Here is a 15,007-nt window from a genome sequence, read left to right as displayed (position 1 = left end):
CATGTATTGCAGAAAACCACAATCATGCACAGGTGGGATAATTTGTGTTTCAGCAGAGCTAATTAACTACCTCAATGGATTTCCACAAAACATGCACTGTTGGTGGGCCTTGAGGACAGGGTTGGGGGACACTGCTTTAAACAATACCAGTTAGGGGGCAGTCCTGTTGAGCTCTTTGGCCGCGACAGTGGCTGAATCACACACCTGAAACAAGCATGCAGCTAATCCAGTCTGACTTCAGCCAGAGCACCTGATCTACATGCTTGTTTCAGGGGCTGTGGCTAAAAGTATTAGAGACAGGGTCAGCAGGAGAGTCAGGCAACTGGGTATTATTTTAAAAGGAAAACATGTATATCCTCAGTTAAGGTTCCCTTTAATTTGATTACAATATTAGTCCTGGTACAGTATTACACTAATGAGCCATCCGAATCCATGCATAGCAGACAGTGACTGCAACACACATGCTTGCCAACACCATTTCTGTAATCTTTTTAAAGCACTAGTACTACCACTGTGGCTTTGCTGTAAGCAAGGCGGTTTTCTATATTTGACTGATCAATGTAAAAGTGAAAATGAAGCAAAAAAAGTGTTTTGTTTTTTCTTTGCTTTACACAGTGCACTCAATTCTTGGATGGCACAGTCCACAAAATAACTCTAAATATACACTTCCTCTGATGCACTGAGAAGACTGGGTGTTATAGAGCAATTGATAACCCATCTAACAGGGGTTACAATAGGAGGGTGAGCTTGTTCCCCGACGGGTGTCCTGATCTTATCAATGTCACCATCTCAGTATCTCTCTATCAGAGGGAACAGTCTACTACTTGCTATGTATGCTGGTCATAGCTCTGGTTCAACCAGCCCTGCAGGAAAGTAAGCAGAAGCCAATTTCTGTCCAGGCTCATAAATACAGACTGAAACACAGAGTGCACTGTCTTCTATCACACAGCTGAGCCAATCACTTGCTGCAAAGCCCCCAGCCGCTATGCTGTGCATTTATCAGTTTAGGTGGATGTTGAGCTCCTCGCTGACATTCTGATTTGGGTAGAGGCATCAGTCACATATTATAGCCACCAGAAGGGCAGCACACTATTTCAGCAGTTGTTCCTCACAGATCCAGCATGTCACACACAGAAATGATGCAACCCACACATCTTGCACATCTTGCTTAACTACTTGCTGCATGCCGTGCAGTATATTCACGGCCCTTTAAAAAAGACAGGATGCAGCAGGGCCGTGAAAACAAGTCTGCAGCGGCATGCAGCCGCCGCTCGCTCCCGTTCGCGTCGTGCGCGCGCACCGCCGTTACCGCCGCTTAGAGGGGAAGTTAATGAATGGGACCGCAGGTCCCATTCATAAATCTAAGTCCCCGATTCAATGAATACCAGCGTCTACGAGACGCCGGCATTCCATTGTATCTTCCTGTGTTACACAGCCACGGATTACTTCCGATTCACGTGCTTACGTACGTGAATCGGAAATGACGACTGAGGACATCTTGTGGCCAAATAGTATATTGCACCAAAATTGCATTTTATTTAATAAAAATCCCCACACTGACTGATATAATTAACTATTTCCCTCCCACACCCTCCCATAATACCCAAACTTTTTTTTTTATTTATAAAAGGGGGAAAAAAAATTTCATCAAAAAAAAAAAAATATAAGTAGTTACCTTAGGGACTGAACTTTTTAAAAATTTATGTCAAGGCAGTATATTACTTTTAATTTTTAATTTATGGGCTTGTAATTAGTGATGGACGCAAAATTGAAAAAATGCACCTTTATTTCCAAATGAAATATTGGCGCCATACATTGTACTAGGGAAATTTTTTGAACGTTGCAATAACCGGGACAAAAGGGCACATAAAATGTGTGGCTTTTATCCACAGTAGAATGTTTTATTTTAACACTATAATGGTCAAAAACGGAAAAATAATGCATTTTATAATTTTTTTTTCTTATTATTCATGTTAAAATGCATTTAGGATAAAATAATTCTTGGCATACTGTACACCCAAAGAAAGGCCTAATTGGTGGCAAGAAAAACAAGATATAGATCATTACGCTGTGATTAGTAGTGATTAAGTTATTGGTAAAAGAAAGGGAGGAGCGCTGACAGGTGAAAATTGCTCTGGTCCACAAGAGGAAAAATGCCTCAGGTGTCAAGTGGTTAACACCACTTATAAATGGGATACGCGGAAGAAGGGCTTGTGTAACAGTATATGGCTTGTCACATGAGCCTAACATTACATTGTGTCATCTTTCTGATTAATGCGTTCTTCAGCACAAGTTTTCAGCTGCATATCAGCAGTGATGTAAGCAGTGTCCTCTGATCTGAACCTAGATCTGTGATAAAGTTACAGAACGTTCACAAGAAAAAATGCAAATACCTTTGTGACAAACAAGTGAAATCCTACTTTTTATAAATGTTCAAAAGCCTCAAGAAAGCAAGTTTATTCACAAGTGTGTATCCTCCAACACAAACAGGCCAAAAACCACAACACCCATGATGCAATGGAGGACTGTCCTATTTCGCTGCATGCACGATTTGTTATTTACCGTATTTACCTGTCATCTTCTCACAGCACAGTACGAAGTATACTGTCTTGTCTCTTGACTGTCCTCAGAGGGGCTAACAATCTAGTCCCTGCCATAGTCACATCTATGCATGTGTCGTAGCCGAGGGCCAATTTAGGGGGAAGCCAATTAACTTACCTGTATGTTTTTGGGAAGTGAGAGGAAACCCATGCAGACACGGGGAGAACATACAAACTCCTTGCAGATAGTGCCCTGGCTGGGATTCGATTTGCCCTCCGTAGTGATTATGGGGACTTTTCGCTTAGAAAGTAAAAGAAAGCATGGAAAGGTGGCCACACACACACACTACAATTTTTTTTAAATGCCTTATCAATTCAAGAATTACAATCAATATTTCTGATTGATTGTAACCTTAGAAAAACCCGATCAAATGTACCACAAACGTGCTTTCAATTCCTCCCCGCCCCACCCCCCCCCCCCAAAAAAAAAAGTATTGAAAACTCTGAAAGATAGATATAGCTTGGCCTGTACATTAAGACAATGACAATCTACCCTAGACCATTCAAATTTCCTAAAAATTGATCAGAAAAATCCACCACTCCTAATCGGGAAAAAAAAATACACCATTATAATCGGGGGAAAAAAAAACACAGCAAATTCGACTCGATTTCTCAAAAGAATTTAAACAAACAACTTTTGATTTTTCTGTACAACTGATTGTTTTTATTGAACTGGTGCAAAATCGGTTCATTTTATTGTATGGTGTGTGGCCACCTTAAGACACAGCAGGTACAACACAGCTTACAGTTGGATCCACCACACACATAATCTAATGAAAGGTTACCGGTTCCCAGTTCAATAACTGCTGATAAAGCGATGCAGAGTAATAAGCATACGGTCCCTAGTCCTTAACTGGCTGGCCATTATTTTACTATTATTACATTAAAACATGGAGCACCTGTAATCTCCCACAGCATGGTCGCTACTAGGATGATCAATGAGATGCAAATAGATCAGAGTTCATGCAGATGTATGCAAATTTTTATAGGTTGAAAATTGTCTAATCAAGTCCCACTCAGGTTAAAACTGATTGGACCGTTTTTAAGCTGAATATATTTGCACAAAAATTTGCATAAATCTGCATGAACTCTGAAATATTTTTATCTCAACCATCCCTAGTCACTACGCTGACCAGGCCTGGGCTAATTGTCAAGGGAATTTGCAGCATACGGTAATTTGAATGTGATGCAAGACCTTCCTACAGACAACGGATGCAGAAACAGGCATGCAATGCCCACTTCTACATGAAATTGCATGTACTTGAGACAAAAGAAAAACCCTAAAAAGTAATGCCAATGGTAGAGAGTTAACAAAAATTATTTTTTTTATACGCCTAGAGTTTGAAATAGAGAAATACATGGTGCCATTGTGGACGGTAGGTTTTAAAAATGTGAGTCTCTGAACCAGATGGAGTTTACAAATCAAATTATTTTAACCCACCGGCTGCATGCCTGTCCCAGGTGCGGGACCCGTCCCCCACCGGCAGCATGCCTGTCCCAGGTGCGGGGACCGTCCCCACCGGCCGCATGCCTGTCCCAGGTGCGGGACCGTCCCCACCGGCCGCATGCCTGTCCCCAGGTGCGGGACCAGTCCCCACCGGCCGCATGCCTGTCCCAGGTGCGGGGACCGTCCCCACCGGCCGCATGCCTGTCCCAGGTGCGGGACCGTCCCCACCGGCCGCATGCCTGTCCCAGGTGCGGGACCGTCCCCACCGGCCGCATGCCTGTCCCAGGTGCGGGACCGTCTCCCCACCGGCCGCATGCCTGTCCCAGGTGCGGGACCGTCCCCACCGGCCGCATGCCTGTCCCAGGTGCGGGACCGTCCCCACCGGCCGCATGCCTGTCCCAGGTGTGTGACCGCCCCCCCTGGCCGCATGCCTGTCCCAGGTGTGTGACCGTCCCCCACTGGCTGCTCGCCTTGTCCCAGGTGTGGGACTGACCCCATGCATGGCTATGTGGAATGGATGTGGCATGCAAAAACCTGCTGCCACTACTATTTTTTTTTACCATTTTTACCCACCCTTGTGCAAATTCGGAAGCACCCAGCTTGAAAAAGGTAGCGTTAATGTGTGTTGCCACTTTTCTTTGCATTGCGTTGTAATGTTGCGTTGCCACTTTAACATCGCATCACAATGCAACGTCCCACTGTGAACCTAGCCTAAAGGATGTATAAAATGAATTTATAAAATTTTAAAGGGCAAGAAAACTTACCCAAGATGAGGACTACTGTAATACAATATATGAAAATAATTTATTCAAAAATATTTCTTAATCTTCACCTAACACCACAACTTCTCTGTTCGGTATCAGAAAAATGTTTTCTACTTTAATGGCTTATACGACCTGATAATCATCTGATCCTTTCAAGTCCTTGTTGTGTTGCTTCTACAGTGAGAGTCTGTCCACCCTAAATAAATGTCTCAGAGGAACATACCATAACATACAGTATTTATGGAAGCGCCTGTCAGAATTCATAGACACTAGAATTCAGGACACTATTGCAGTATGGCAAACTACAGGACTACAAGCATGAAGTGCAGATTATGTAATACACACACACATATAGAGTAAAACGCTTTAAAAATGCCACAAACCCTTTACAACATCAATGGATGTAACTGTCCATTCCTGTCTGCAATTAAAAGGTATACAACCCTTTTGACTTTGTCGCCTGTCAGGGATCTGGACCCGATCCCCTAGGGCAACATAACTGCCGAGGTCACTAGGTTGGCATCTACTGGGGAACCAAATTGTGCAGAAATCCATATAATTCCAAAGGGTTCACCTACTTTTATTGCTACTGTATGTAGAGAGTTTAGCCTGTCTTAGGGCCTGTACACACTGCTGCGCTTGCGTTGCGTTTTTAAAAACGCATGCGTTTTTAAAAACGCAAGGTCTTTTGAAAAAGAATGAAAATCGTGATGACTTGTACACACTGGTGCGATGCGTTTTTAAAAAAACGCAAACGCAGTCGCCTGCTGCGCTTTTTTAAGCGCAGCGCATGAAAAACGCATTAAAAACGCATGCGCTTGCGTTTTTACCTGCGTTTTTCAGAAGTCAGTATCCAGAAGACTCTGCAATGTCCTGATTCCTGTGAAATGTAAACTAGAAAAAAAACAAAGGATTCTTTAGCCAATCAGCAATTACAGAAAACGCAAACGCACAAAAAAAACGCAGGCAAAAGCGCATGCGTTTTTAAAACTACAGGCACTTTAAAAAACGCATGCGCTTGCGTTTTTGCCTGCGTTTTTCAGTGTGTACAGGCCCTACTCCCCATCTGGACCTGAACACTTGCACAGGTCAGAAGGTAAACAGAGAAATGCAGTATGTATGTATGTATGTATGTATGTATGTATGTATGTATGTATGTATGTATGTATGTATGTATGTATGTATGTATGTATGTATGTATGTAGAGAGTTTAGCCTGTCTATGTTGTATTTGATCTCTCTCCTGTGTCACATGACTGCCATGGCAGATAAGCTCATTTCAAAGCACAGGATGTTAACCATATAGCCATTTGGTTCCCAACTGCTTCTGCTGATCAGCCTTACTGTTACCGATTTCTGCCTGGATTTTGATTACTCTCTGCCTGCCGCCTGCACCGACCTCTGCCTGGTTTTTGACTACTGTCTGCCTGTCGCCTGCACCGACCTCTGCCTGGATTTTGACTACTCTCTGCCTGTTGCCTGCACCGACCTCTGCCTGGATTTTGACTACTCTCTGCCTGTCGCCTGCACCAACCTCTGCCTGGATTTTGACTACTCTCTGCCTGTCGCCTGCACCAACCTCTGCCTGGATTTTGACTACTCTCTGCCTGTCGCCTGCACCAACCTCTGCCTGGATTTTGACTACTCTCTGCCTGCCGCCTGTACCGACCTCTGCCTGGATTTTGACTACTCTCTGCCTGCCGCCTGTACCGACCTCTGCCTGGATTTTGACTACTCTCTGCCTGGATTTTGACTACTCTCTGCCTGGATTTGACTACTCTCTGCCTGGATTTTGACTACTCTCTGCCTGGATTTTGACTACTCTCTGCCTGGATTTTGACTACTCTCTGCCTGGATTTTGGACTACTCTCTGCCTGGATTTTGACTACTCTCTGCCTGTCGCCTGCACCGGCCTATGCCTGGATTTTGACTACTCTCTGCCTGCCGCCTGTACCGACCTCTGCCTGGATTTTGACTACTCTCTGCCCTGCCGCCTGATAGCAAAGGGGAAAAAGTCCAAAAGGAATCACGCTTCTACTGCGCCGATTGTGATGGCACCCTCTGTGCCATTCCCGGTTTCAAAATATACCACACGTAGGAGGTGTATTAGGTTATATATGTACATACTGTATAGCCCGGTGACTTATTTGTACAGTTTCCTTATTTTTTAAGGTTATTCAGAAATGTAATCATTTCAACAATTTTGTGTTCTAGTCTTTTATTACACACAGGATGTCTACAAGACCTTTATTCTGACATATTTTGGGGAGTTATGAGATATAAGAATTGGAGGCCTAAAATTCTTGAAAAAAAATAATAATAATTCTTTACCGCTTTTAGACCCTTAAATCCAGACAGAAATGAACCGCCAGGGAGGTAACCATTTGGGGACTGGCTGCCTAACCCCCCTTAATGACCAGGCGAATTTGCATGCGGGGGTGCGCGTTGGGGGGGAGGGCGAGTTCAGGCAGCCGGATCCCCAGTGTTGCTTCTGGGCTGAGTGTCCCCTCTGCAGCCAGCAATGAGCCGCAGTGGACCCCGTCCGCTCCGGCCGGACATCCCCGCTTGCTCTGACATCAGTTTCGGGTCGCGCTTTGATGACATCATCAAGCCGGGACCCGACACTGATGTCAGAGCAAGCGGGGATGCCGGCCAGAGCGGAGGGGAGCGGCAGGAAGGTGAGTGGATCCTCTTCTTTCCCCCCTACCACTGCAGCTCTAACTGGTGATCACTACGTCCCCCGGCAATCATAGTGATCACTTGATCAGTAGCCATACACAATGGCTTCTGATCACTGAGGGGAGATGTCAGCTGTTATATGACAGCTTAATCTTGTTTTGGTGGGTGGGAGGGGGAACAATGGGGCAGCACACAATAGAACAGCTTCCAGTGGGTAGGTAAGGAGAGAAACAATGAGCTCTGCCACTGCTGTCGCATGTGACAAGGGCACTGGGTGCAGCCGCTTGTAGTAAAATATCATTAGCTTTGCCAATTATATTCTATTAGATAAAAGGCCTGCAAGTCGACAAACAGACGATAGGCCTCGGACGCCACCCCCCGTTCCCATGCCCACCTGTCCCTCTGCGGTCTCTGAAGTTCCTCCACGCGCCACACATGCGCACCAGGCACAACACACGGACACAGGAGAGCGCAGCGACAGCAATTTTATCATATAAGATGCTTTACCAAACCTTCTCACACTAACCCTCCCCCTACCTACTCCTAAAACGTAAGGTGCATACACACAATTCCGGTAAGCCAATCACTGACCAATTTTACCACCTCCATGCAGTATGAGGGCCAACAGACTTTGAATACTATGAACATATTGTGTAGGTAAGCTCTCATACTACATGGAAGTGGTAAAACTGGCCCATCAAAATTCAACTGTCAATTTTTCAAAGCAGTAAAATTCACCAAAAAGTTTGTTTTGTGATATAGTGGGAATCAAGCCTTAACCGGGGCTGTTCTCTGCGATCTGTGCTGTATGGGCTCTCCAGCCCGCAGCACAGATTGTGTGCAAAGCAGGGCGATCAGACTACCCCCCCCCTTTTTTCCCCACTAGGGGGATGACCTGCTGGGGGGGTCTGATCGCCACCGCTCAGTGTGGCCGAGCGGGGGGGGCTCCTCAAAGCCCCCCTCCGCAGCACGATTCCTCCCTCTCCTTCCCTGGGCGGCACAGGACGGCGATGCATCCAGCGCCGCCTCTGATAGGCTTCAGCCTATCACACGGCGGCGATCCCCAGCCAAACAGAGGCCGGGGATCGCCAATCTCCTTTACGGCGCTGCTGATTTCTTCCCCGCGTGTTTACAATTAGCCTGCGAGACGCGATAGGAGGCTCGCAGGCTATTCACGGAGACACCCTCCGTGAACTGACATGGAACGGCTGCTCAAACGAGCTGGCGTTTCCATGTAAAATCACAAACGACCAGCTGCCGCCTATCGGCGTTAGCTAGTCGTTAAGTGGTTAAGGTGATCATATACTCATCGATTTTCTAATTCAAATTCCTTGCAGATTCGATTCATTATTGACGGGGGGGGGGGGGGGGGGGAAACACAATCGAAAGGATCAATCGGGCTGAATGGATAATGTAAAATCGGGGACGGGGCAAGAGCATTGGCATATCAATGGCCTTTAGCTTTGCACTGCATCGAACACTGCAACTCTGCAGTACCATCAATTTTCAACAGATTCCCTACTGGAACCTATTGGGAATTGATGTGCAGTGTATGGTAGGAATCAATTCCATCTGAATCTATTAGGTTTAGAAAATAATCGATCGTTAGAAACATTGAGTGAATATCTATAAGTGTATGGCCAACTTTGGGGCGGAGCTTAACATCTGACACACACTGTAATGAGCAATGGCCAGTCCAACTACAAGAGCGATCGTAGCGAGATGGTCCATACCGTAACACAGGAGTGAACGAGAACCATAGAGCAGGATGCCGCCACAGCCCGCCCCCCCTCCACACCCAAAATTGGATGGGCATCGCTATTACGCTTGTAGGATATGCCAATTCTCACCCAGGCCGCACAAGTGTAAATATAATGCGCGCAGAGGCACTTTGTTAAAGGTTATACGCTATATACCTTGGATTTCGGTTTTTTGGATTAAGGATTGATGGATTAAAGTGTCTGAAAGGCCAAAGATTGTGAAGAGATATGTTTTGGCGATTGCACCAAAAGCGCGTACTCCACCTGCAAGAAGAGGTGGTTTTCATCTGGTGAGCAATTACAGTGTGAGGGATTGGGCTGGAGGATACGACGGAGTGTGAGCACTTACACCCACCACACGATGCGATTCTGGGTTGATTGTGTGCATCTGGTCTAAGCTACATCACTGTATGTGAAAAGTATTATCTACCACAGATTAGCTGGGGAGACGCAGCAAGACAATCCCTGCATAACATTAAAGCGGACCTGAACTCAGAACTTCCTCTCTGCTGTAAAAGATACGCAACAGGCTAAACTCTCTAAATACATACAGGGTGCATTTCTTTAAACCCACCTGTAAGCTGAGGTGATGACTATTCAGTGAGCGCTTTATGCACAGGGGTTGGTGACTGGTGTACCTCAGAGAGTGGCACACTGAATTTACTACTGGCACAGGGAGTTACGCTGTGGAAGGACAATCTGATTAGGTGTTATCCTATGTATAGTTCTATTTGCATTGCAGATCACAAGTGGAGAGCAGGAAACATACTAATTATGGCCAGCTTAATGCTGGGTACACACGATACAATTTTCCGGTTGATAGATGGATTCCATAGATAATTCCCTCATGTCCGATATTCCTTCCGATCGATACTGCACTCGATTTCTCATAGAAGTGAATGGAAAAAGATAAGAAAAACGAGAAGATAAGAGAATCGAGCAGAAAAAAACGATGGAGGAAAATCAAGCAGAAAAACGTATCGTGTGTACCCAGCATTAGGTAGTCAAAATCTACAATTTTAATGAAGCTAGGGTGGCATCAGGCATCACTTGAAACACCTCCATGCTAATGATGGAGGTATTTCGATCAATTTCCAATCAGGTCAATATTCCCCTAATGCTGGGTACACACTGTGCGTTCCCGCACTTGATGTCCCGCTCTATTCCCGGCCGCTCGATTATTTCCAAGCATTTCCGATCCCGTTTCGATGATTGTTAGGTCGATTCTCATGTAAAGTATGCCAAATCGACCTAACGTTCCATCGAAACGCAAATCGGACATGTTGGAAATAATCGGGCGGCCGGGAACAGGGTCGGAGCTACCATAGGAAAAAATAGGCAACTGCCCCAGGGCCCCAGAGCCTATAGGGGCCCCCAAGGTGTCCCTCCCCCATGTTAACTGTTGCTCCCCAGGGTCTCTGCAGAGTCTGTTAAGTTGGGAGGTGATTGGGGGAGGGTCAGCAGCCAGCTCAGGGGCCCAGGAGGGAAGTTTGGCTGAAACAAAGGGCCTCTAAGGACGCTTTTTGGTCGGGGGGGGGGTGTCTGTTGGGGGGGCCCCAGGCTAATTTTGCCCTAGGGCCCAACTGTTACTTGAACCGGCCCTGGCCAGGAATCGAGTGTACCCAGCATAATATGGAGCATACAGTGTATCACAAGCGTTGCTAAACAGAAAGTGAAAGAGAAGATATGGATTATTACAGCTAATCAAGGGGAAACAAAAGTGAACTGCGGACCCTTTCAGTGTACTTGAAACTGTACTCCACTAACATTACCTCAACTGTTTACCTATTATAGAATGGAGTATAACCTGTTAGTCTGCCACAAGCTGTCTCACACTGACAGATAAGGAAACACTGGGGGGGGGGGGAAATTTCTCAAGGCAGGTGAAAGAAAATATATAGGAAAGTGAAGCATTACACAGAGCAGCTGCTATAAACTCTCCAGTGAAACATGGATTGTGAGTGGTTGCTGAGAGGCACTTTGCTTTGCAGGGATTGTGGTAGATGTACCCTCTGTTTATCCATCAGCTGCTGCTGTCTTGCCCAACCAGCCTCTTCCCCTGTACTTCATGTGCCCCTCTCCCCAGCTGCCCCCTGTCACCCCTTCCTGGTATATGCCACAGATCCCCCCCAGTACACAGCCTAGCAGCACTCCACCAGCCCATCTCCCCCACTCAGCTCTTCCTCCGTGCTCTCTTACCTGCTGGTGCTCCAGCTGCACAATGTTTATCCAGATATCAAAGCAATATTACATGGCAGATCTCCCTCAGCTGGGTCCTCCCTTGGAAGGAGAGAGATCACGCTGACTTCCGCAGGTGACTGTTTGTCAGAGCGAGGTATCATGGGAGATGTAGTTCTGGCTGCTGATTGACGTTTCTCTGCTCTCTGCTGCCTCTAGTGTGACAAGGGAGGCTGCACTGCTCACTGCACTGGCCTTCAAGAGAACCTGAACTGAAAATAAAAAGTCAAAATAAACATACACAGGTCATACTTACCTCCCATGTAGTCTGCTCATCAATCTCTTTCTCCTCTCCTGCGTCCCATTTGTCCACCGTGATCAATGGAATACTCTGTCCTCCATTTTGAAAATGGCCATTACCCCATAACCGCTTCCTGGTCAGCACACTGTTAAACTGTTATATAGCCCAAGGTAATAGTTATATTACCTTGCATATTCAGTTGTAGCTGAGAGCAGCTGATATAAGACTGACAGCAACTGGTATATTTCAGCTCTGACAAAATCTTGTCAGAACTGGAAGGGGTCAATGTAAGAAAAAAATGGTGAGCTTTTGAGAGGAACTGATGGCGAGGTAAGTATGTAACATTCAGTTGCAGCTACTTCATGTGTGTTTTTTAAATAATTTTACTCAGTTCAGGTTCCCTTTCAGTGCAACAAAACCCACAGGACAGTGGCTGCACTGAGTGGTTACAAAGACAGTTGTTGTTGTTCTTATTATTATTATTTATCTGTTGTGTGGCACTGCATAATATGATGGCGTCATAAAAACAATAGATAAATAAATAAAAATATTATTTATTTATTCAGAGCGGCACACAACCTGATCCCACAATCAGTCATGTCAAAGTAGACCATTAAAGTGGACTTGAACTCTTGCACAGAACAGAAGTAAAACTTAGAGAAATACACCCTGTATGTATTTAGAGAGTTTAGCCTGTCTAATTCCCCATCATTTGTGTCTAATCACAAGTTGTAATTTGATCTCTCCGCTGTGTCACATGACTGCTAGGGCAGATAAGCTCATTTGAAAGCACAGTGTTAACAATTTGATTCCCAACTGCTTCTGATCTAATGCTGGGTACACACTATGAGATTTTATGGTCGATTTACTGTCAGATCGATTATTTCCAACATGTTTGATTTGCTTTCTAAATGATTTCCGAGCATTTTCCGATCGATTTCCGTTAACTGTAATAGGAAATTGATCGGAAAATACTCGGAAATCGATCGGAAAGCAAATCTGACATGTTGGAAATAATCGATCTGACAGTAAATCGACCAGAAAATCTCATAGGCCTGGTGCACACCAAAAACCGCTAGCAGATCCGCAAAACGCTAGCGTTTTTTTGATGTGTTTTTCTTATTATTATGAAGCATTTTGCGTTTTTGTGTAGCTTTTTTTGTGTCGCAGATTACAGATATTGTTACAGTAAAGCTTTTACTGAACAGCTACTGTAACAAAAACGCCTGGAAAACCGCTCTTTGCTTATGCTGGGAATACACCATACAATTTTCTGTTAAAATCTTCTTTTAGATTTTTTGTTAGAATGCATAATTAGATTATTTTCTTCTGTTTATCTCCTGCTAATTAGAACAATGCCTAATTGCTCAGCAGATAGATGGTAAGATAGATACATTTCCAACATGTTGAACTTTATCTATCTGGCAGGTAAATCTAACAGAAAATTGTATGGTGTATTCCCAGCATAAGTCCATGAAAGCAGTAGACACACTGCAGATTTATTGCTGGAGTACTGCAAGATCAGGGACGTTTTTTGAGCAGTGCAGGCAGGGCAACCGCCCTGGGCACAGACTGGCAAGTAGAAGAAGGGGGCACAGGCAGAAGGACATAACCTCTAGGGAGGTAATGATGCGTGGTGCAGCCAAATGGAAGAAGAAAGAATATTACCAGTTCAATCACCTTCCTTGACTCCTCCTAGGCTGCCTGCGTCAGATGTCAAGTCATCCTCACATCACCACTGCATGATGACACCTGATGTCCTGTAGCGGTACTGCAGACTGTCAGTGCGCGGCGCCCATGGAGGAGTCGGCTTTCCGGGCTCTCTTCGCCTGTGTGTTCTCCTGGTCCCTGCTTCCTCCTGGATGAGCAGCTGGTCACTAGTAAGTAAGCAGATCTACTTGTGGCTTGTGGCTGTGCGACTGTCCCTAGAGTAAGGGTTCGCAAGTCCATGGGGGTGGGTGGGGGCGCGCAATTTTTACACTCTTGCCCTGCGTGCAATTTAGCCTAGAAACTGCCTTGTGTAAGATGTAACATAGAAATGTTTTTATTTGAAGGTTATTATGCTGTTGCTTAACTTTTAGAGCAGTGAGGAAGATCTGAGTTCAGGTCCGCTTTAAAGGGAACCTAAGTTACCTGGGTCTTCTTTCAGCTCCCTGTAGTTGTTCTGGACCCTTGTTGTTTTTCCACTCTGTTCCATTAAGTAGCTGCCCCCTCTGAAAACTGCATGCACGGCTCCGGGCTAGACAGCACCTCAATCGGCCTTACGTTGTCGATCGGCCTCACGCAACTGCGCATGTGTCGGATCGAGGATGTGCACGGCCTGTGACTGGCTCAGCCGGACAGCTTTTGGAGGGGCACAGCTGCTGAAGGGATCAGAGCAGAATAACAGTGGGGGACCAAGATGACTACAGGGAGCTGGAAGAAGTCCCAAGTAAGTTAAACTGGGAACTTTACTTTCACTTTATGAAACAATCCAAAGGGTCTGCACACTCCAATGTAGAGTAAAACCTTGTTTATTTAGTCAGCGTGGCACACATCCATTCGTAAACCAACAAACATTTCGGGCCCTGAGGGTTCTTATTACCTTGACAAAGGGGACCCCCCCGGGTCCCCGAAACGTTCGTTGGTTTACGAATGGATGTGTGTCACACTGACGAAATTAACAAGGATTTACTCTACATTGGAGTGTGCGGACCCTTTGGATTGTTTCATATGTGACTTTGGTCCAGCACCTCATGGATTGGTGCGCAACTTCTACTCTGCTTTTACTTACTGTCACTTTAGGCACCCTTTAAATGAAAGAAAACATTAAGCAGAAAAGAATAATAAGGCTAGGTTTACACTGGGTCATTGTGTTGAGTGCCCTGTAAAAACAGGATCGCAATGGAAGGGGGAAAGCTGTATTGTGTCTTGCACATGCAATGCAATGTATGCAGTTATGCATATAGTACATATAAAGTTTGCTTCACTGCTACTGTACATGCACATATTGTCCGGGACCGCACAGCATTCCGTGCATTATCTTTACACATTTTGTTGCACCACATGGAATGTCACCTGTTCTCGTGCACCCCCCAGGCGCTGAGAAGTACTGGGTACAGGTAGTGGGAGGCACCCATCTCATGGAGTCTCTTCACATCCCAGCACTTGCTTCATATGTCAACCTCTGACATGCGTTGAGTTACAAAAGCTGGCATTTTGCTGAATAGGAGATCCAGTCCAGCAGTCCATGTGAAAGACTCTACTAGCCCTGTTCACACTTGTAAACATTAGGCGATT

General features: G+C 45.5%; 1 protein-coding gene across 1 annotated transcript in view; it reads right to left on the bottom strand.

Moving 5' to 3' along the window:
- Positions 1-11,575, bottom strand: part of VAMP7 (vesicle associated membrane protein 7) — a 51,713-nt gene extending 40,138 nt beyond the window's left edge. The window contains exon 1 of the mRNA XM_068250897.1: positions 11,449-11,575. The gene's annotated coding sequence lies outside the window, so the exon portion shown is untranslated. The remainder of the gene's footprint in view (positions 1-11,448) is intronic.
- Positions 11,576-15,007: the final 3,432 nt, after the last annotated feature.

The sequence above is a fragment of the Hyperolius riggenbachi genome, chromosome 8 (assembly GCF_040937935.1).
Source record: "Hyperolius riggenbachi isolate aHypRig1 chromosome 8, aHypRig1.pri, whole genome shotgun sequence".
Lineage (NCBI taxonomy): Eukaryota > Metazoa > Chordata > Amphibia > Anura > Hyperoliidae > Hyperolius > Hyperolius riggenbachi.
This window is presented reverse-complemented; position numbering and strand designations above follow the sequence as displayed.